Consider the following 23,211-nt stretch of genomic DNA (forward strand, 5'->3'; position numbering starts at 1 on the left):
TGGCTACAGAACCTCGAACGATGGCAACAGAAAGTAAGAAACTGCCTACCGAACAACCAGTTACAGAAAATAGTGGAAGTGACCAAGAGGAAGCAAGCGAAAGGCCAACTAAAGAAGATATAACCAAAGCACTCAAGAAGACAGAGACAGCTACAAGAGAATTCACTGCAAAGACACAAATGCTGATAGACCATTTATTCCCGTTTATGGCTAGAGCGAAGAAACTGAAAAATAAAACCACAGCGACTATTGCAGCAAGCACATCAGTTCCTACAAGCACCAGGCCCACGATGTGGCCACAGGTTGGACAGACGGTACACAGGTGGTGGTCAAAGAAGCTCTACGAGAGAATGCAAGAGGAGAAGAAGAGAAACACAAAACCTTCTCCCACCACAGCGATACAGGTAATGAAGCCTGCCCCTCTGACAAGCATGATTGAGAGACCCCCAGCATGGAAAAGCAGCACAGACGCATTTAAAGATATAGTTATAGCAAACTACAGAAAGACACTAAGAATAAAGAGAAGTCCACACTAAGATAATAATGAACTGAATGACTACCTGGTTAGCACAGCACATCTGGGAAACAACATTTGTTACCAACACAGGAAGGAGGTCGGAAGAAGAAAAGCTCAAGGATAATGCTTCGTCTGCGTACTTCTACCATACAGCATGGGAAAATCCAAGATCTTTGTGGCTGTAGAAATCGATGTCCCTACAGCACACTGTATGTCACACGTAGCAATGTGTAACACCAGAGAACAGTTTATGGGGAGAGATGCCTCATTGATATGGGCAACTGAAAAGGATTACCCCAATGAAGACGGTTACGTCCAGGATATCAAGACAAGAAACAGAGGGCACACTAAGAATCACGTGATCAGGAACGAAAAGCCGGAAGTGAAAGGATCAGGAACAAGATGGGAATTAAACCCGAGACTGAATGTCCAAGGAAAGACTGCAGAAGAGGCTCAAATTTGGAAAAACAGAGGCCAAATGCAGATCTGGGGAACAGTGGTTTCCCCAAATGGATGGGAAGAAGGAGTAGTATTCTGCCGAGCATGTATGGTCCTTGGAGCCTGCAAGGAAGCAATAGAGAACTCACAGAGACTATGCAAACCTCTATGGCCGAAATGAGTAAGGCTGCTGACATGGGTCGAAGGCAGAGGAGGACCCTTGCAAATAGTACCACTGGAAAACCCGAAACTGTGCTTCAGAAACAATGGCACAAGGAAGATGGGAGAGAATCAAAATTGCAGTCGAATCTTTGAAGCCCCAGGAATGACGCAAGGCACCGCAGTAATTAGGGACCATTACTGGGCATGTGGATCCAAGGCATATAGAAGACTACTGAAAAACTGGGGAGGCATATGCACACTAGTGAACGTCCACGTTCCTGCACTAGTGATCCCAAAAAATGACCTGAGCATTGACAGTTTCCTGAAAGCAGATGCTCTAAGGAAGAGGAGATCTGTGGCACTGGTATCCCGGATGAAGAGAGAGACTTACTTTTCTGCCAAATCAGAAGAAGCATTCTATGCAATCCCATACGAACACAGGCTGTTTAGCCTCACCTCAACAGTATTCACAACACTACCCTTGCCACACATCCAAGTTGGAGTGAATGCTAAATGGTTGCAGATAACCAGATGGGAGTTATTGCAGACCATCAACACCACCATAAAAGGATTTAAAGCGATCAAAGAAGAACTGAGAGCAATCCGATTAATGACCCTCCAGAACAGATATGTACTCGACATGATCACAGCGATGGATGGAGGTGTTTGCGCAAAAATTGGAGAATCATGTAGCACATTTATACCTTCGCATGATGAGGAAAATGGAACCTTAGCAGAAGCCATAAGTATGTTGACAAACCAAATGATCAATGAAACTGACAAGGTGGAGGATGATAGCTGGTTTGGAGCACTGTTCTCATGGGTCCCGTAACGGATGGCAGATGTATTCAAGTTTCTAGGAGCCTTACTAGTAATGATACTGCTAGGATTCTGTGTTATCAAGATAATCATCACACAGTGCCAGAAAACTGCGAAGAAAGCCATTGGGATGAGAATCATGGTCGATGTCGAACCAGGTTGGAAACCCAGAGACCTGACTGGTGAAGAAATAAGAGACTTTGTGAGAGTCAGTGAATTTGCGCCAGAAGGAACAAAGTTCACGTATCCCAGGAAATGAAGGAACTATGAAGGGAAATGGATCTATTGCAGCCCAAATGGACAATGCCAGCTAATGACCTGGAACAAGTATGAGCATGTAAAAACAACAGGAAGTTTGAAAAGAGTGATAAAAATATGGACTCCTAAGATACACACGTGCACACCATTGTGTACAAACCCTGAAGACGACGAACAGGACACAGAAGAACCAAGGAAGAGAAACCCAAAGGAGGAAGCAGAAGTGGTCGATGAACCGACCAGAGGGGGGAGTGTAGAGGAGGTCCCAGACATGGCTTGCACCCTTGCCCCCCATTTTGAGGTACCAGGAACGTATTTGCCAAAATATGTGACGTACGAGGAGCAATTGAACCAACAGAGAGCTATGCTGGGCTTATGCCCAGTGCCCATCAGAAGAGCAATACCGGCTGAAATACCTATAACCAGACAGCCATTTTTTGCACGGTACCCTCTCAGACAACCGTACCAGCAGCTGACACGAAATGAAGACTACATACAGACTGCCCCCGAAGAGACCCACAGAGCCTTAATGGAAGGCAACTGGTGATGACATAAGAGCCCAGACGTAATGTACAGATAACCATAAAACAACGAGCAAAAGGAGATACACAAGGACGAAATGTAAAGAATAATGATCTGATAGACGTATAAGAAGTGCAACGTTGCAGCACAAAGAACGTAACCAGGATCGAATTGTGCAACTGACTGAATGCATGTAAATAGGCTCGGAACGCAAGAAGCTAATTAAACGGTACTGCTTGCAATGCTTAGTAGAAGCTTAGAGTGGCAAGCGCCAATCATATATCTACCTCAATGAAGAACACTATACAAGTGCGACTCCAATTTGTGAAGCAGAATTAAGCCCATGTTGCGAAGGACTAACCAGGCCAAGATTCATATTCCAGCCAAAGCCAAAGGAAAGCGCGGAATCAAAACTCAGTAAGAAGTAGCTCATGCCTGAGAATTCGAGGTCAACCTAAGGAAGGGAGGAGAGCAGCAACCACGGAGAATCGAAACTTCAGAGCATACCAGCCAGCCAGTGAAGGTCGTGATACGGAGGCCCCAGGCAGGTGGCGAGGCTATGGAAGAATTAAATACACAAAAAGAGGGAAAATGAAGCAGATTCACAGTGAACAGACACGTGACCAGCCAAGGGCAAAGAGGTACCAACGTCTGATGTCACCCAGAACCCGAGGATGCCATAACTTTTCCTGATAAGAGTTACAGTTTCAAGGCCATCCTCAGCCAACTAATTGACACATAGCCCTAAAGGTACTGATTGATGGAAGGGAGGCAGGGTGAATCTTGGGGCACTCCGCATCTGGGTGTCCATTCTGCATGCTGCTAATTAAAGTGGGGATTTATGCCTAGGGGAGTAACCCACCCAATCATAATGGACCAAATAATCTAGGGTCCTATAGCTTGTAGAACCAATAAGACGTTGTAGTTGTAGTGACCTCTATCACGAGTGATGTAGTGGGATGGGCGTTGATGCCCACCAGATAAGAGTTATCCAATCCACATGCTCTGTTACCATCTACAGATATAGCACCTATACTTAAGTTACCTTACCGACCAATAGAATTGCATGACAAACTTATGGGTTCTGTACGTCAAATCATGACAAATTTTGCCCATAAAAGTTGCTGTCTGAATGAAGAATTTGGGAGTTGAAGCGAGACAGGCGATCGCGACTCTGTTGATTACCATTTGTTTCCCCGTTTTTTGTACTTGTCATTAAACGGACTTCCCTTTGCCAAACTTTTGAGTTGTCATTATTGAATGGTGTCGGAGTAAGAGAATCCTGCACCCCAACCTCCTCAATGTGCAGCTATCTTGTCTTATAGGTACTAGAGGGTGAGATCTGACCTATTGGCCCGTCAGGGGTCGCTCTGCCATCTTGTACAGGTGGGATGTCCGGGTTCTCTCCCTGTCATTGTTCTGGGGTGCCAGACCCTGGGTTTGAGGTGTTCTGGGCTGCCATGTTCATATGAGGGTTTTGTTGGGCCCTCAACATGCGACTCAGATCCTGTGTGAGGTTCTGGACCTGGCGCTCCAACTGGCACACCCATTCCGGCTGGTACGGGGGTCTTTTCTCAAACCTAGGTGTTTCTTGGGAAGGGTAACTAACCTTTCTCCCGGTGTACCCTGGGTATTGGTGATTCCCTTGGTAACCCTCCACCCTTGGCCTCCTCTCTCCCGGATTGGGTGGTCTGGACTCCTGAAAGCGGGGAAAGAACGGAGGGTTGTCCTGCAGGTTGGGGTTTTTGTAGATACCAGGTAAAGAAACTTAACCCAGGATTTGGGGAAATACTGCCCTCCTGAAGGAAGTTAGGAGGGAAGTTTCCTGGGACAGTACTCACCTGGTTGGATCCCCCTTGGGCTGGGGGAGTCCATCCATACCCCAAGATAGGTTTGTTGCCCTCATATCTGGGACTGATGTAATCAGCAGGGTTAGGGGTCACATTGGTGGGATTACCTACCTGGCTACTACCTGCTGCTGATTGACCAGAAGGCCTTCTTTGCCTCTGATTTGGCTGGTTTTGGGAAGCTGTATTTTTAGGCCCCCCCATTTCTACATCCAAAATGGGGGCAACCTTCACCTCCGCCACCTTAGCAGCAGCGGGGGTGTTGGTTGGTTTGGTTTTTTTTGTCTGTTTTTTGTTTTCTACAGGTGTTTGGACCGCATAGATCCGGGTACCCTGCTCTATTACCCAGTTCAGGGTCCTGTAATCATCAAAATCCCTTATCAACTGGGTCATTATATATTTTAGGAGTGCATGAAAATAGGTGGTTATGAATTCTTGACTATTCGTGCGCACCCGCCTGGTAGTTTGTGCAAAGACGCGTTTTAGCTCCTGCACAAATTCTCTCGGGCCTGATCCGCTCCACACTGCAGATTGTAGGCCACTTTGCGAGCTTCCGGGCGGTTTCTGTGGGCGAGAAAGTGCTTCAAGATGGCTGCCTTACAGGTCGACCACCTTGAATGGTTCTGGTCTTCCAGCCCCGAAAAGAAGCTGGAGTACTCCAGAGAGAACGTCCATTTGGCATAATCTATGCAGTTCTGGCTATTTTTGATGTGAAAAGAGTCCATCATTTCTTCATATAGTTCCAGATGCTCCCAGTCGGAATATTTTGAATTTTATTTATACAGGGGTATAAAATTCCTAATAGCCTTAATCCGCCTAATGGGGTCTTTCACCAGAGTTCTCTTTTGTTTATCAGCCTTCTTTTGCCACTTTACCTGAGTCCACTCACCCTTAAACTCAGAGATGCTACTGTTTAAGGTCCCCTCTTTATCTTCTAGGCGCTCCCTGATACTTTGAGCTTGTGATTTGCTCTCATAATGGTGGGGCCGTGTTTCTTCTCCCCTGTTGTACCTTGGGCTCTCTGGGCCACTCCCCTTGGACTCCCTCTTTCGAACAGGAGAGTGGTCTTCTGACTCCTCTCTAATTCCAGGGTTAGTGGAGGTCCCCCCCATTGTCCTGTTTGGATGGAAGTTTGTAGAATGCTCTTTGGGGTTCCCCATTTCATGCTGTTTTTCTGCAAAGTGGTTCCCTTGTAAATCATGCTTCTGTAGGTCTAGCTCCTTGAATTTTTCCTCATAAGAGTCTTCTTGATAAGATATTTCGGCCATAACATTTTTGAATTTGTGCAGAGATGCCTGTCCCTCAATCTCTGATGAGCGGTGGCCTACCTGCTCAATCATGCTTGGCCATTTAAAGTCTGGCTGCCTCAAGACTCCCAGTTCTTGTGAACTGGCAGACATGAAGTCAGCAGTGCCTTGTGCATACAAATTGGTAAATGGGTTTGGGGCCCTTAGTACAGAGCGCATCACACGGTGATCAGGGGTTGCTCGGTCCCTCTCTACTTGTTCGGGTCCCTCAAGTTTGGATTCAGCCTAGTATACTCTTTCTCTAACAGCTTCAGTTTCTCCTTTTCAGCCCCTATTTTCTGATGGTAGGCAAAGGCCTGACCCTTTTGCTCTGCTATCAGGGGTTAGCTTACTTCTATGACCTTTTCTTGAGCTGTTACCTGACGCTGGAGTCCACTGTTCTCCTCACAGAGGGTGTGATTAGCTTTTTGTGCCGCCTGTAGGGTCTGGGAATACTGAGACAATTTTTGTTGCAGGAGATACATCTCCTGATTTGGGGCATTTTTAGTGTGGGTGTTCTCTTCTAGAGCACCTTCCACTCATCTGGTGTGCCCCAATAACTTTTCATATTCTACTTTTAGTTCATTTAGTTTCTGGAGGTCTAACTCTCTTTTCTGTAGATCTGTTTTTAGGTTGCTCACTTCCTGACATAGGGCATCTTTTTCCCGATGCAGGGCGCCCCTCTGTTCAGCCAGGTCATCCCGCTGTTGTTTGATTGTACTTAACGTCTGGCATTCTTGGTTAAACTCTGTCTGGAGGTGGAGTTCTTTACTGATTAATGTCTTATTCTCCTTTGATCTGATTTTGTAACATGGTTATTTGTTCTGAGCAGGCTCTATTATATTTTAGTTGTTGATTCAGTTTCTGATGACTCTCTGCCGTTTCCTGACACTCCATTTTTAATGCATCTAATTGGGCCTCTTGGTCTGAATTATTTTGTTGTTGTAGAGCCAAGTCCTCTTTTAGCTGTTTGATGTAGTTTTCCAATTCTACCTTAGAATCTTGGCTCTTTTGCAATTCTCTTCTGATAGTTTTATTTCAGTCTGGCTTTGGTTTAAGTGCTCAGACTGGTTTTGCACAAGGGTTCTGTTTTCTTCATATTTTTCCTCCATAATCCCCATGTGGAGATATAGGTAGGCTGTGAATTGGACCATTTTAATCTGTTCCTCTTTAATGCTTGGAGTCATATACAGTTCGCTCAAGGCTTGATGTAACAGGCTACCGTCTTGCCACACAAACATGTTCATGGCAGCGACCTGTTGCATCATGTCTACTAGCCAGGCATCTTCATTTTTCTCTGCCCACTCTTGTCTAATGAATAGTTTATGCAGAAGGTGCTTTCTAGCCATATGTATATCTACTGTGGTCATAATGAAGAATGTTCTTCCTTATTAAATAATTTATATAAGGGTAACCTGTATTCTGTTGGTTTTTGTCTGGTTCAGGGTTGATTTTACTTTATTTTTACACACAGGCCTGATACTTAGGGTCTAGGTTTTGGGAAGGCACTTTTACAGTGTAACACAGCTTTCTAGCCACAAAAGTTTCACTACCTCCAGGGTTAGCTTGCTGTGTTAAGCTGTCAAGTGTGGAAACACTTATCTCAATCCTGGCAATGAGCCCCCACTTGGTTAAGGATTGTAAATACGCATAACATTCCAGACCAGGACACTTGATACTGGCCAAGAATGGAGCACACAATTAAAACACTTTTAAATTCATGAATTTGGATTCAGCTTTGAGAAGGCAGCCTGTCTCACACCCACCTTAACGTACACCCCGTGTCACAATGGACCATGAACCAGGCCAGTGTGTGATAATGAAATATTAATTTATTTTAATTGGAATAAAAATCAAACACATTCAATGTAGGGCAGCAATCACCAGTGTGGTGATAATTACACAGGAAAATGATAGAATACACTTAGTATAACCTTCAAGCACAGGAGACACAATGCGCAATTGAAAGAAACCAAAATTACTTTTCAGGTATTATTTTCAGATAGCACCACCGTTAGTATTTCCCCCTTTAATACTCCCTCCAACCCCTGTCAACCGAATTTTGTGTGGGTAGAAAGGAGTAGCAAGGAGTCAGGTCTACTAGGCAACAAACAGAATGAAAATCCGACTTTCCACCTCTGAATGGGAGGCAAAATCGGAATGAAAACCCTGGAAATTGAGCAAAATAGCACTCCGAATTACTAAACAGCTATTTTACATGTGCGGTTGAATGAATGAGGTAGAAATTAGTGTGGCTGTATCAAATGAGTGAGAACACTAGCAGACTGCAAGTTAATGTACTAACAACAGGCATACAGTTCAGAAAATCGATTTTGGAAGGAAAAACACAGTGTATCAAAATCATACGTGGAGAAATCGCATTTGCTTAGTTTCACAAGTTAAAAATAGCAAAACGGCTTGGAAAATGGGTTTAACAGACATAATTGGCATGCAATTTTGATGATAAGGTACAAAGGTACGTCACAGGTATAATATAAAAGTGAAAGGTTAATTCTGGATGGATGACAGTATGAGATTCTTAAAGGTAAAGGAAACTCGGTTTTTAGACGGGAACAATTTCAACTTGGTTTTGTTAGTAAAGTGATTTCTTTTACTGGAACTATATTTTAGTGACTAGATTGTTAAAGAAAGAAACGGATTGTGAGGAGGTTACTTGCAATGGAAACCTATCCATGCCGCTTTCAGCGCCATATGGGAATTAATTAAATTATTCCAAATAATACTAAGGACTTACACAAGGACTGAAATGAGTTGGAAAGAATGGTGCTAACACTTGGAAAATTCTACAGATTTTCCTAAGAACAGGGTACACAGAGGATTCTGACAATTTTAAGGATTTATTGGGTTATTTATAGGATTTCTATGGGATTGGGCATAACACCAGCTAACAAAGCAAGGGATGCAGTTTTTGGTTACTGGGGAAGGGAAATACTTACAAAGAGCCTTGGGTAGTTTGGACAGCGAACCGGGTTTCTGGACAGAAAAGCAAGATCTGGTCTCTGTGCAGCGGCGGGCTCTTCCAGAAGGAGACAGCCTGGCCTCGTCTGGTCACTGGAAACAACGAGGTGTATCAGCTGGGCAAGCAGGTAGCGGGGCAAAAGCCGGTCTGGTGAGAGTATACTCCCAAAAAGGGTACCACAGCCTTTCCCCCTTTCTCCCTGAATTACTGTGATTTTAGTAGGGTTTTAATCCTGGATCAGAGGTTCAGCCTGGGTAAGATCCTCTACCTCTGGCCTGGCTTCTGGAATCTGGAATCTTGCAGGGTGAATATGGAATATCTGGATCTCTGGATGTGCTGCAGCTAGAAAAGTCGGAAGAGAGTCCAGAGCTCCCTCTGCCTTTCCCTTATATAAGCATCATGACATCAGAGGATATTACTCTGGGGGCAGACTCAAGCTGGACATTCCTCTTAAAATCGGATAGGTCAGCTCTGGATGTCACTGCCTCCCTGTAAACCGGTTGGACTTAGTGACATGACATCAGTTTTATGGTGTGTGCTTTATGATATACATGGCCATCCCACAGTTAATTTTGCCAAAATCAGTTATGACACAAAAATGCACCTTTTTACAATTGGTACGCTTTTAAAAATCACATAGGCAGATTCTATATTTTACACAAAATATGCTATTCCAACTCCCAAAACTGTGCGATTCTGTTTAGTCATTTGGCAATCTTTCGCCATTTCCATGGAAAACATTTCACCTAAAATTCTACAATATTATATATTACTGAAATAAATGATATGATCTGAACAGTCTCTGAAATCCAAAGGGCTGACTTTGTTTTCCAAATATGGGCATTCTTTCCAACCCCCAGGCAAATGTCAGTCTCTGGTCAGCTTAGCGCAGTGTTGCCATGGATTCGCCTTTGAAGTCCTTCAGTTTGAGTTGAGGGGAGGTGTCACCAGGAATTCACTCCTGTGTGCCATGGCAGTCCATTGCCTCATGGTGCAGAACTGCTGCTTCGTCTGACAAGGGTGCTAGATTATCTACCTTGGCCCCTTTCATGTGCCATGGGGCTGGTCCACTTCGGTAAGGTGATTCTGTTCCCAGGGGAGACAGTGCTCTTTGAAGCCAGGGCCTGCCAAATCTGTTCTGCTGGCCTCACAGTAATTTTACTTATTTCTTTATTTTTCTTTCTCTAACCAGAAAGTCTTTTGGGAATAAATATCTTGTATATATTTTAAAGCAAACCCCCATAACATTTCTATGCAAGCACAAAGCCTTAGTTTAACATTCCACTTTTTAAAAAGCATTTTCTTGTTTGGCAAAAGCACCATTTTACACGTGGGTTAATATTCTTGAATTCCTCTTTACAAATGCGGCTTTTTTTTCTCGTATCTATATTCTGAACATTATTTATAGCCCTACTCAATTTCTAACAGAAATCTGTCCAACACAAGGGTTCTCTGAAAATGACATCAAGCAAAAGAAAAGAGAGAGCTTTTTCTGAAGAGTTGGCACTGTGTTAGATTGTTGCAAAAGTAAAACATTTGCTGTGCGGTCTGGGGTGACTTTCTCTGATAATTCACAGACTTTCCTTAACACATAATGCCTTTGAGGGAGGACTGCTCTCCGTTGCTGGTGTGTAGCCTGAAGATAGATGGGCATGAATGTGTCTTCCTGGAACCAACCGTGTAATGTTGAAAAAAATTGAAATGGCATCAGTGCAAAGCCATTTTAAATGCAGGACATTTTATTTGCTTTCGTTGGAAGTTTTTTAGCTGGCAGTATGGCAGCGCTGCACTAGGCTGCTTTTGAATTCTTCTTTTTGATGCAAATGAAGAAAATAACTTGCAGCAATTCTCAGGGTTTTCTTTGTTCCATCTTGCCCCATATGTGCCTGGTAAAAACAGCCCCGCCATTATTTTGGTGACTGCAAAATGCAATAGTGCTCAACAGAACCAGTGCAGCCATTCTGCTGCTCACTCCTGAAGTGCAGTTTGGTAATGTGGGGGAGTTCTGCTGCGCTGATATATGTACCCCACACAGGATAGGGGATTGGAAGCACTTAACAAGTAACAGACCACAGCATGGGTTTGAGAAGAAACATCAGACAGCAGAGGTGAGGCATGATAGTGGAGAGGCTTTGTAGGATAGGAACAGTTGTATGTGAAAGAGGAGAAACAGCTTCAATAAAATTAAAGTCAACTGATGCGTGCAACACATGAGAGATGGTACATAACAGAGGTGTGACACAATGCAAGAGAAAATGGAGCCCTTATTATTTTTGGTTATGTTTATGTTTATTCATTTATAACACTCCATGAGCCCTTAGGCATTACGTCGCACAATAAGAATAAAATCATACAGACACAAACAACAAGACAAATAAATATTACCAATATCAAACATTTGCACCCGGGGAAGGGCGCAGAGCCAATCAGGTGGCTGGAACATCAAGAAAGAATACACTATCCCCGCCTGCTGTCCCAGCACCCCAAAGCTCTTCTCTGGGTGTTGCTTTTTTTGTTTTTCATTCCGGGGGCAATGGGCTCCCTGTTGCATCCCCATCCCTCCACTTACCAACAGGACCGGAGCATTGAGCTTTGCTTTGCTCGGGCCTTCCTTAGCTCGGGTGGCGGGCCGTGAAATACCATGTCCACCCTCGTGGCAGGGCATGAAAGCCGTTAGATCAGTTAACGATAAGCAAGATCACGTCGAACAAACAGGCTAGACTTTATTTAAACAGATATGTCTTGAGTACCTTCTTAAAGAGGGCCTAGGAATGTATTTCTCTAAGATCCAACGGAAGGCTATTCAATGGAAATTCATATCACTAAGCACACATATAAACCGTGATTCGCACAATGATCTCAGGTGAACAGCGCAATACAGCACCCATTACCAGAATAGGGCCTAAAAGTGCCTGAATGCTGTTCAAAGAGTTGTGCATGAATTGTTGATAATGCTGTGAACACAATTGCCTGTTGCATGAAATGTTCTACATAATACATAGACACTGGGCATATTATATGAATTCGTAAGGCTGAACATCTTCCATAGAACACACTTTCATAACAGACAGAAAGCTCTAAGTAATTGTGTTCCAATGTCTTATTTATTTATTATTATGTGTATTATTATTTTTATTATTAATTATTATTAATTGCACTGAGCCGAGCAAAGCCACTATGTTTATCTTAGAAAACAGTGCATAATAGATAAATATGGTACATTTCCCAGCAGTAAAGGTAAATGATTTTTCTTTCACAGAAGCTGTAGAATTTTGAAAGCATGCATATACCAAATATGTTGGCAGAAAACATGGAAGTTATCACAAATATAGAATTGTAATGAGCAAGAAAGACAGATAATTTGTCAGACTGAAGTAAGGAGCGGAATTCCAACCATTTCCCCTTTGCAAAGTTTATCTTACAATCTCTGTAACCTAAATGTGAAGTCCAAATTAATGGCAGTCAGTCACTTGATAAAGTTAGCCATGGCTTTACTCGAAACAAGTGACCCTAATTGTTAGAATAAGACACTTACTTTCTGCCACACACATACAATGCACCTTTACCTTGAAATCTAAGGGAGCTATCATTGAGATCCACTTCCTTGTGAAAAAGTCCAGGAATTGGTCATACATGTAGCTGTGATGAATGGAAGTGAGGCTTCGTTGAGACAAGGTTGTTATGTTGTACTCAATGTATATATGTTATGTCTGCAGTATTTCACTGCAGCTTCTATTTATTTATTTATTTTTGACATTTGTAAAGCGCACCTAACCCGTAGCCAACTGGGCGCTAGGTTACATACAAATGATGGTTATGGTAGTTACATATTGCAGTTGGTTACAGTCTGTGCAGTTGTGGCTGCAGTTATACACTAAAAACATTGTATGCATGTCGTACTACATACAGTTGGTAACAGGTATCAATACAGGTAGATTGCTGGTACATAGTTAAGACGAGAACTATATAGTTGTCGTTGCACTAGGTAGCTTGTGAAAAGAGCCAGGTCTTGCAGAAGGACCAAAGGGAGGGATCTGATCTATGCACTAAGGGCAAGGAATTCCATTGTTTGGCTGCAATCACAGGCTTTTTGGCGCCTGTATCTAGGGATGGTTAGGAAGGATGGTTAGGAGGCATGTACAGGATTAACAGGTAGGTCTATTGGTTTGGGCCTTGGAGATTTGTCTAGCTAGATAGATCAGGGCACTGTTTGAGAGTAGATATTGCATCTAGCTGATGAGATGTGATCTTTTTTAGGGATATTGAGTGCAGCTCTAACAGCATTGTTCTGGATGATTTGTAATTTGTTAATGTTGCGCGAGTTAAATCCTGCAAAGAGGGAGTTGCAGTAGTCAATCCTGGACAGCATAAGGGCTCTGACAAAGGTTATACAGTTGTTAGAGGTCAGGATTGGTGTGCTGGCATTGATCAGTTTGGCGGTGTAAGCTGTGGCTGAGGCGATAGCGTTTACCTGCCTTGTTAGGGAGAGTGAGGAGTCAAGATATACTCCTAAGGTTTTTACCTCTTTTGATACAGTAATAATGTTTCTGTCAATGGTAAAAGATTCATAAGAGTCAGAGAGGTTATTTAGCTGAGATTGAGTGCCAATGGGGAGTAGTTCTGTTTTATCGTCATTTAGGTAGAGCTTGTGTTGCGCCATCCATGCTTGAATAGTTAAATATATTTTGATCAGTACGTTGGAGTCGATTTCATAATTGCCAGTGATGGATAGGAGTATTTGGGTTTCATCTGCGTAGTTAGTGTATGTGACACCCAGTTTGTCTAAGAGGTTGAAGAGTGGCTTGTTGGTTAAGAACATTCTCATTATGTGGTTGGACAAGAAAGATTGTATCGAATTTATGGCTTTGTATGAGAAGTGGGCAGCTAGGGCGAGGTGTTGGCAGAATATATTGTGATTTACCAAATAAAAGGCTGCTGAGAGGTCAAGTAGAAGGAGGATGACTAGATTACCCTTGTCTTTGATCTCATCCATTTGGATTTTGAGGTCTAAAAGGGCAGTTTCTGTTCCGTGACCAGGGCAGACACCATACTAGCGGAGGCCAAGGAGGTTGTGCGTTTCCATGAGTATTTCCAAGAGGAAAGGTACCATTGTGTTAGGGTGGTAATTAGTGGGTACATTGGGGTCCAGTGTTGGTTTTTTAAGAAGTACCTATGCTTCTTTAGGATTTTCTGGTACATTGCTAGAGGAGAAGGAGTTGTGATGAAGGGGGAAAGCTCTTTGGCACAGTCCTTTATGAGAGAGGCTCAGCAAATGTCTCCTTTACATCTGGAAAGGTTCAGGCCTTTGATGATTTTGGTGGTTTCAGTGGTGGTTACAGGGGTGAATTCAAATATGTGCATGGGGCTAGACAGTATGGGTCGCTGGTCAGGGGTCTGGTCTTCTGGGGCAAGTTTAGTTTTCTTCACTGTGATTTTGTTTTGGAGTAGGGAGATGTTGCCGAGGAGGACATTTTGGATGTTGTCGCACCAGGGTAGATCTTTAATAAAGTGGACTGGTGCAGGGGCTGGTGTTTCGAGTTCACGTAGAATGGTGAAGAGGTCTCTCGTGACTGAGTTTGTTTTTGCGATTCTCTCATTGTAAAAGTTGCCTTTGGACTCAAGTATAGCTAGTTTATACTCTTTGTCAAAGGCATTGAAGTGTAGTTTGTTCACTGGAGAGGGTGTTTTTTCAAAAGCGCTCTCAGCTATTTTTTTTAAAGAGCCTAAGAATTTGTGACTTGTCGTGAACCGGAAGTTTAGGTGGGCTGTTGGTTTGGGTTTACGGTTGCCTAAGGGTGCTACTTTGCTGACGGCTTCTTGGAGTGTTTGGTTGTAAGGCGAAACCATCACAGTGGGATCGGAGTTAGTCTGTAGGAAGGTTGTTAGTGGTATTAGCAACGGGAGTATGTTGTCTGGTGTGATTTTTTTTGGGAGGGCATCTGAGGCTGACTGAGGTGGGATATTTAGTTGAGCTATATCCTTGATAAAGAATATGATGACATTGTGGTCTGACCAAGGGCATGGAATGTTAGCTAGTATATTGGTGTAGCAGTTGTGGTCTACTAGCCAGTCTAGTGTGTGGCCTTTATCATGTATGGGGTTGGATATTTGGTGGGAGAAGCCTTGAGCTTCATTGGTGTTAACAAGGGCAAGTGCCTGGGAGTCTGAAGGGTCATTGAGACCTAGGTTGAAGTTTCACAAAATGATAACTTTTCGATGGGTGCTAGGTGTTGGTGGAAAGGAGTTGTGCAGTGTCTTCCGTGAAGGAGAGTAGGGGACCAGGAGGCCTGTATATTAGGTGGATCATAAAGGTAGTTGTAGCAGATACAGATATTTTGAGTGAGATCAGTTCTCCAGACGGGATGGACTGGTTAGGAATTCCTCTGATGGGAAACCCATTTTTGGCGATGACGGCTACTCTGCCTCATTTCGATATCTATCTTTCCTGAGGATGGTGTATCCCTCTGGGAGAGCTAAGGAGAGGATAGGGCCAGCGGCTGGGTGCAGACATGTTTCTGAAATTGCTAGGAAGTCAAGGTTGTTGTGGTGATAAGATAGGCAATGTCGAGGGAATGGGCCAGGAGGGATCTGCCATTAATAAGGGCTCCTTTAAATACATATACATTGCAGCATGGGGATGTGTGTGCGTTCTGACTGGTATTTGCAAGAGAAGCATTAACTACAAGGTTACAACCACATTTGATGCTTTCTAGTGTTGGAATTGATTTGGTTTGTTGATAGGAAACAGTATGGTTAGTCGCGCTTAAAAGTAGGGTGTAATGAGCGTTCCGATATTGTTGTTTATTTTTATTTTTCAGGCTAATACAGCCTCAATTGCAACAAGAAAAAATTGTTTCCTATTTCTCAGTTTGGGGTACATATCCGCTATCACTATTGAGTGTTTTATATATGTGGCATTACTCTTGAGATCAGAATTACTCATCCAACATGGTGGCTACTTGAGCACACACTTGTGTTTTCACAGGCATGCACCATGCATTGGATATAGGCAAGCGAGCAAGCAGCAATGGAGTTGCTTCAGAGGGGATCACAGGCCGAAAGGCTGGGTGAGTAAGGAGTCTTTATATACGACCCCTGATGGTCTAATGGGGTCTATCCTCACACATGTGATGTAGATAATAATGGTATTAACCAATTAAGCTAACGGAGCGCGCATTTCTTTTACTTTTGTGTGCATGGAAATTATGGATTTGATGGCTACACATGTGGATACACATTTGGACGGTTATTGTTTACTAATGCTGCACGAATGCAGTAATTACCATTACCTATTGAATGGAAACACCCAACAGCGGATTATATAGGTATTTGCAATTTAAATTTATCAATATGAGTTTGGTTGCAATTTAAAATCCAAAGGGTGTCTAATCTAATTAGTATTGTTTTTTATATTTACTTTAAGATGACAGCTTGCACAATAAGTGTGCCCATGGTCACTCGACAATTGGTAAGTGGCAGTATTTATATTTAGACACTCTTTAGTTAGAATTGTATACAACCGGTGATGGCTTCACGTTATTTACCGGTAATTTCATTCTTTTGTGGAATAGATTGACGCCAAGACTACATAAGGTATTCTTCCTTATTATTATATACAATGAGGCTCTTGTAAAGCTTGGATACAGCACGCACACTGAACAATGTACCGTACCGTAGTTCCCAAACTGACATACTAGAAGCTCTGCTCGCGGGTGCCGTCCCACCCACCAGGTTTTTCCTGGTAGCTGTAACGGCACCCGCGAGTAGAGCACGTTGGATACACCGGCACAACTCTGAATGTGCCGGTGCATCCTACGTCCCCATCCCTATTCAGCCCTATGGGGATCGGGAGGCCCTTAATTCCGGCACCTGCAAATGGGCAATTACCGGGTCAGCCGAGCTCAGCATGACCCGGTTCTTGCCCATTCGCGGGTGCTGGAAAAAATGCAACTCCGGCGGCAGCCGTGCCATTTTTAACGGCACGGCTACCACCAAAGTTGTAATGAGGCCCTTTATCTTTATGTGCATATCTGCTGCCTGATATCCTTTGTGTATTACATGCAATACTTACATGGATGGGTACAACTTTATGTTTTTGTGAATGCATAATTCTGAAATTCTTATTGTTTTTTATTTGCACCAACCCAAATGAATTGTCATGTGGATTATGGTTCTCTGCCCGGCTAAACAGTCTTTTGGTTTGTGTTACCTCAATGGAAACATTATTTTGATGTGCTTTTAAAACTCATTTGTATATGATATGTTCAGCCTCGGACAGAGAGCACATAGCTCGAAACAAGTGTCAGGCTGACCTACAATCAATTAAATACATGCAACTTATGCATGGACTTTTGTGATTTATGCGCAGTGTGAATGCAACCTTTGCTCTACTCCTTTAAATTGTGTTATGGTTTTAGGGTCGTTTGGGGAGGTGACCATTTTAGTTGTGGGTTCTGGGGAGGTGTTGTTTTTCTTAATGTATTCAGCGGTAGTGAGAGAGTTGTACCTTGTTGCCACGAACGGATGAGTATAGGAGTCTGTGGCCCCAAAGGAACTATTGTAAGGGCCTAACCTCAGGGATGAGCTGGTTCTCTTCGAGGAGTGTGGAGTTGTGGTAGTAGAAGCGGCCTTAGTTCTAGATTTAAGTTGTTTGTTTCTTTTATGGATAAATGGGGTATTTGTTAGGCGGTGCTGCTTGCTGATGATGCGACATATGCTGGTTGCTTGTTCCTATTGTCATGGGAACATGCTTTTTTGGCGCTTAGGGCTGTCTTGCGTGTAGTGGTCTGTTGGTTAGCTGTGGAGTGGAGATGCAGTGCCTTAGGCAGGAGGAGTGATAGGCGGGATGTGAGTTGCTTGTTCCTATTCTCGACAGAGAATTGTTTCTTAGCGTTTGAGGCCATGTCTGAGGAAGAAAGGGTGATGGTGGAATGTTGTATGAGTTGGGCAGCACAAATGCCATTTTCAAAGAGAGTAGACATTTGCATTTGGTGATGGCGATTGGCAAGTAGTTCTTAGGGCGGTTTATTGGCTCAAGGGCATCAGTAGCGTGGTGCGCCGGATCGGGAATGGGGCTAGCCATTATGAGTTGTACTTTGGTCTGTGTTGACTATTGTGTACAGGGGTGGTCTGGGCTACGGAGGCTTGACAGGGGATGTATTAAGGCCAAAAGTGTATGCGAACATTTAAAAACACATCTAAATTGGTAAAGGGGCTGAAAACATTTTAAAACCTGCCCACTGGTATAGAGCTAAAGGCCTGCAAACATTTAAAGGCACATCTAAATTGATAAAGGGCCTGCAGAAATTTAAATAACACACCTAGATGTGATTATGGCCATGGGGGTAGTAAATATTTGAAAAGCACACCTAAATTGGTATAGGGCCAAAGGCCTGCAAGCATTGAAAATCAAACCTAGATTTGATTAGGGCCAAGGGCGTGCAAACATTTAAAAAACACACCTAGATGTGATCATGGCCATGGGAGCTGTAAACATTTGAAAAACACACCTAAATTGGTATAGGGCCAAAGGCCTGCAAGCATTTAAAATCACACCTAGATTTGATTAGGGCCAAGGGCCTGCTAACATTTAATTTATTTTTAAATCTGTTTATTGGCATTTGTTATTTGTTACAAGCACAGAAAAATTGTCAAATCTGTTATCAAGCAGTAAATCAGATTGCGGCTCAGGTTATTAACATTTATAACTTAACAACTTAACATAGAAACTTTAACTATCTCCAGGTGTCTGCTTCTTGAGGGGTCGGTACCGAGTGGGGCTCAGGGAGGGTCAGGATTTACAGGAGGTGAGGGGACTTCCTTTAGGAGGGTTCACATGAAGGTATGGCTGGACTTTCTCGAGGACTCTGCTCCTGTTCTCGGGGCCTTCTACTGCATGCTTGTGGTGATTCATGGGGGCTTATCATCAGAGGGGTAAAACAGGGGGTCTGTAAGCCCTCTCCAGGCATCTAGGGTCATACTCGATGCATCCGTGGATCTGGCTACACTTTCTTCCCAAGCTTTCGTTTCAGCTCGCACCCATCGTATCAGTTCTCTGTGCCAGATTTTTGGTTGTGGTCCCGATGGTTTCTTCCAGGACATTGCAATTGTCCTCTTAGCCAGAATGCTCATAATGTCCATTAATCTAATGAGGTGTTTTAGTTTTGCTGGTCTGGGGTATGTGCCGAGTAGGCACTCCTCAGGAGTCCATTCATATCTGGTCAGCCCCAGAGTTTCGCTTGTCTGCTGTATGAAGGACCACAGTGAGTGTGTCTTGGCACACCGCCAGAACATGTGGAACAGGTCCGCATTGTCCATTTCGCACCAGGGGCATCTGGAGCTCTGAGTATTATGGAGCTTGGCAAGCCTGAATGGGGTTAGGTATGTACGATGTAGAAGGTTCAATTGTATTTGCCTAAATCTATGGTTTCTGGATACTGTTTTAGGAAATATGAGGGCCCTTTCCCATTCACAGTCTGTTAACTCTCGACCTATGTCTGCTTCCCATTTGGATTTTAGCCCAGCACTGCGTGGATTGGGGGTGTCGTTTAAGTGGCTGTAGATCTGTGACACTGGTCTCCCTCCCTCTCCTAGTTCGTATAGCAATGTGATCAGGGGGTTCGTGTCCGGTTCCTCCGGCCATGTCGACCATCTGGCGCGTGCCGTGGATCTAAGTTTCTGGTACCATAGAAACTGGCCAGTGTGGACATCATTTTGTTCTTGAAGTGTTTCGAATTCCATGAATTCCCCCTCCATGTACAAGTCCCCCCATGAGTAAATCCCCTTCTGTTCCCAGTGCCTGAGGTGTTGCAGATCTGCAGGAGAATTGCATAGGTCTGAGATAAGCGGTATGTTTGGGGAGTACTGGTGTCTGACGTGTGCGAGGGATTCTGCCCTATGCCAGATTTTGCGTCCAAGCGAGACCAATAGGGGGGAATTTCTTATCAAATGGGTGGGGGCCCAGGGAAGTTCTTTCAAGTATAACGGGGAGACCAGCGGCTGCAGGAGTGGCGTCTCCGATGTGGCATCGTCTGCTAGCCACTTGGTGACAAAGCCAAGCTGCGCTGCTAGGAAGTACTTTTCGAAGTTTGGAAGTTGGATTCCCCCTTGAGTGTACGGTAGTGACAACGTGGCAAGCGCTATCTTTCGTCTTCCCTTCCCCCACAGGAAGTCTCTCAGGATAGTTTCCAATAGGCGAAAGAAGGGCGCTTTGATGTAGAAGTGTACGTTTTGAAATCCGTACAGGAATCTGGGAAGGACAATCATTTTAGTTATGGAGGCCCTGCCCATCATGGATAGGGGGAGTTTCGCCCAGAAGGCCATGGATTTCCTCAGGGCCGGGAGAGCAGCTTTAGTGTTGCGCTCATGCATTTGTTCCGGGGAATGCATTATGTGTATGCCCAAGTATTTGAACGAGGTGTGTTCCCACCTTATTCCCACCGAAGGAAGCTCCGATGGTTCTTTTCCCTTAAGACTTGCCAGGGGGAAGAGGCAGGATTTGGCTCTGCTGAATTTTATTCCAGAGACCTTCGCAAAATTATCTAGGACCTCCAGCATCGTGGGCACATTATAATATGGGTCCTTGACAAATAATAGGACATCATCCGCATAGAGAGAAATGATGTGGTCAGTGTCTCCCAGTCGGATCCCAGCATCAAAAAATTGCTTTCGAAAATAGATTGCAATGGGTTCCAGGCCCAGTACGTAGAGCATGGGGGAAAGGGGGCAGCCCTGTCTGGTCCCTCTGCATATGTTCCAGACCTCCGATACATGCTTCCCAGTTTTTACTCTGGCTCTAGGCTTCGTGTAGAGTATCTTGATCCACCTTATGAACCTAGGGCCGAAACCAAACCCCTCCAGAACCGCCAATAGCCATTCCCAAAAGATCGAATCGAACGCCTTGATGGCGTCTAGGGATAACAATGCGAACGCTTCTGTGCCATCCCCAGTTTGGGCGATGACATGTTGCACTCGGCGCAAATTCATGGTTGTGTTTCGGGCAGGTATGAATCCGCATTGGTCCTCATGTACTAATTCCCCTATAATTCTGGCCATTCTATTTGCTAATACTGTTGTCAGAATTTTCGCGTCGTAATTAAGCATTGCTATCGGGCGATAAGAGTCGCATCTATCGGGGGGTTTATTAGGCTTGATAATCGGGATCAGGAGGGTCTCTCTCATGCTATCGGGTAGTATCCCTGTCTCATATGCTTCGAGAAAGACCTCATGTAGCAGGGGCGTTAGTGTGGGCTCATACGTCTTGTAAAACTCTGTGGGTAGGCCATCGCTCCCAGGGGTCTTGCAAGTGGCTAGTGATCTAATAGCGTCCGTGATTTCCTCAGTTGTGATTTCTGTGTCTAGGGCCTCTGACTGCTCTGGGGGCATCCTGGGGAGTCCTATCTCTTCAAGGGTGTCCGTGATTTTTTCTAGGGGGACCTGGTCATCATGTGAGTAAAGGTGTTCATAGAAGCCCTTAAACGTTTCGTTAATAGCTTGTTGTGTTTGTACCACCTCCCCCTCTTCGGTGTGTAATCCTGTAATAGTGTGCCTGGGGTGTTCTTTTTTGCAGAGCCAGGCAAGCATTCTGCCTGGTTTGTCAGCCTCCGTGTGTATACGATTGGTTTTGGTGGCATAATCAAATTTGGCGAGCCTATTCCATGCCGAGGTGGAATTAGTTCTAAGTGCTCTGAGGTTGTCTTCCCTGTGTTCCGTGTCGACCGGGGCTGCTTCCAGTTGTTCTATTTCCCGCTCCCAGTGGGCCAGTTCACCCCTAAGTTGTCTCCTGATGCCCCCTGCTTTTGCTATTATTTCTCCTCTCGTCACTACTTTCAGGGCGTCCCACATTGTGCTTAGGCGGTCTACGCTCCCAGTGTTTCTTTCTATGAAGTTTTCTATGAATTCGTGTAGGTCCTCCCTAAATGCCGGGTCTCCCAGGGCATCTATCGGCATTCTCCACATTGGGATAGGAGGTCTGGGGCCAGTGTGATTCCAGCCCACCAGGAGGGGTGAGTGGTCCGAAATGGTTCTGCCCAGATATTGGGCTTCTTCTATCTGTGGAAGGTGCTCATCGCTTATAAAAACATAGTCCAGTCTGGTGTGGAGGCCATGTGGAGTGGAGAAATATGAATACTCCCGAGCGTCGGGATGGCACTCCCTCCAGGTATCTGCCAAGTGTAACCTATTGACTAGTAGGGAGAGGGCTGTGGTAGCTGCTGAGGGCCCTTTCGGGTGTGGGAGGGACCTATCTAGTATCGGATCATGGACACAGTTAAAATCTCCCCCCCAAAACAGGATTTCATGCCTGTTTAGTGCAATCTTAGTGTACATGGAGTTTAAGTGTGATGGGATGTTAGTATTGGGGAGATAAGAGTTCACTATGCAAATATCCGATTGTTCTAGCCTGCCCCAGATTATTACAAATCTTCCCTCTGGGTCGGACTCGGTCTTAGTTATCCGGAAAGGGAGTTGTGGGTGAATCCAAGTATATACCCCTCTTGCATACTTGGAGTACGAAGATCCGGCCCCCTGGCCTCCCCAGTGTTCACTTAGTTTCGCTAAGGATTCAGCCGTGCAATGTGTCTCTTGGAGTAACGCTATCTGTACTTTCTTTCTATATAAATAGGACTTGACCCTATTCCGGCGTAGGTATGATCCCAAACCTCTCACATTCCAGGTCAATATCTTTATATTCATCTTAGCCGCCATTACAGAGTAATTGAGTCACACTCACAGTTGTCAGACCCCTGTTACCTTCATATGTCCTGCCACACCGTCCTGGTCTTCTCCTCGCCCGCCCTCTCGCTCCGGCCCCAGGTCTTTCGCTGGTTGGAGATTTTTTAACTTGTGTGCATCCCATTTTGGTGAACGGGAGGAAAACTAAACTAAACTTTCCAAACTGACCCTAGCAGCCGCTTTTAACTTGCAGCGCTCAGGGGCTCCTGAGCCTTCCAGGCCACTCCTGGCCTTCCGGATCAGGTTGTGTGTGAGCAAACTGCTTACACCTTTGTTGGTGGGGTGGGTTGTTTGTCCGCCGCTTGTGTGCTCCTTGGGTCTCGCGTCCGATGTAGCGGGTTTAATGATAGAACTTTCCTGATGGTTCGTTTAACTACGATTCGTGTTGCTTCCCTTTCAATTGCTGCAGGGATTGCCGTCGCTCACATTCATCCGGGGGTGGGTGGTCATCCCCGATCTGAGTTCGGTGGGTCTTCCTTGTCGTCCGCCAGGTTGTTATGCTCAAGCCACATATTGGCTGCGGCTGGGGTCTCCAGGAACGTTGCTTTTCCTTTATATAGAACCTTGAGTCGTGACGGGTATAAGAGCATATATTTTAAGTTGAGCTTTCTCAGCCGGGCTTTTATCGGAATGTAAGAGTTCCTGGCTCGC

The sequence above is a fragment of the Ambystoma mexicanum genome, chromosome 1q (assembly GCF_040938575.1).
Source record: "Ambystoma mexicanum isolate Mex_15411 chromosome 1q, UKY_AmexF1_1, whole genome shotgun sequence".
NCBI classification, from domain to species: domain Eukaryota; kingdom Metazoa; phylum Chordata; class Amphibia; order Caudata; family Ambystomatidae; genus Ambystoma; species Ambystoma mexicanum.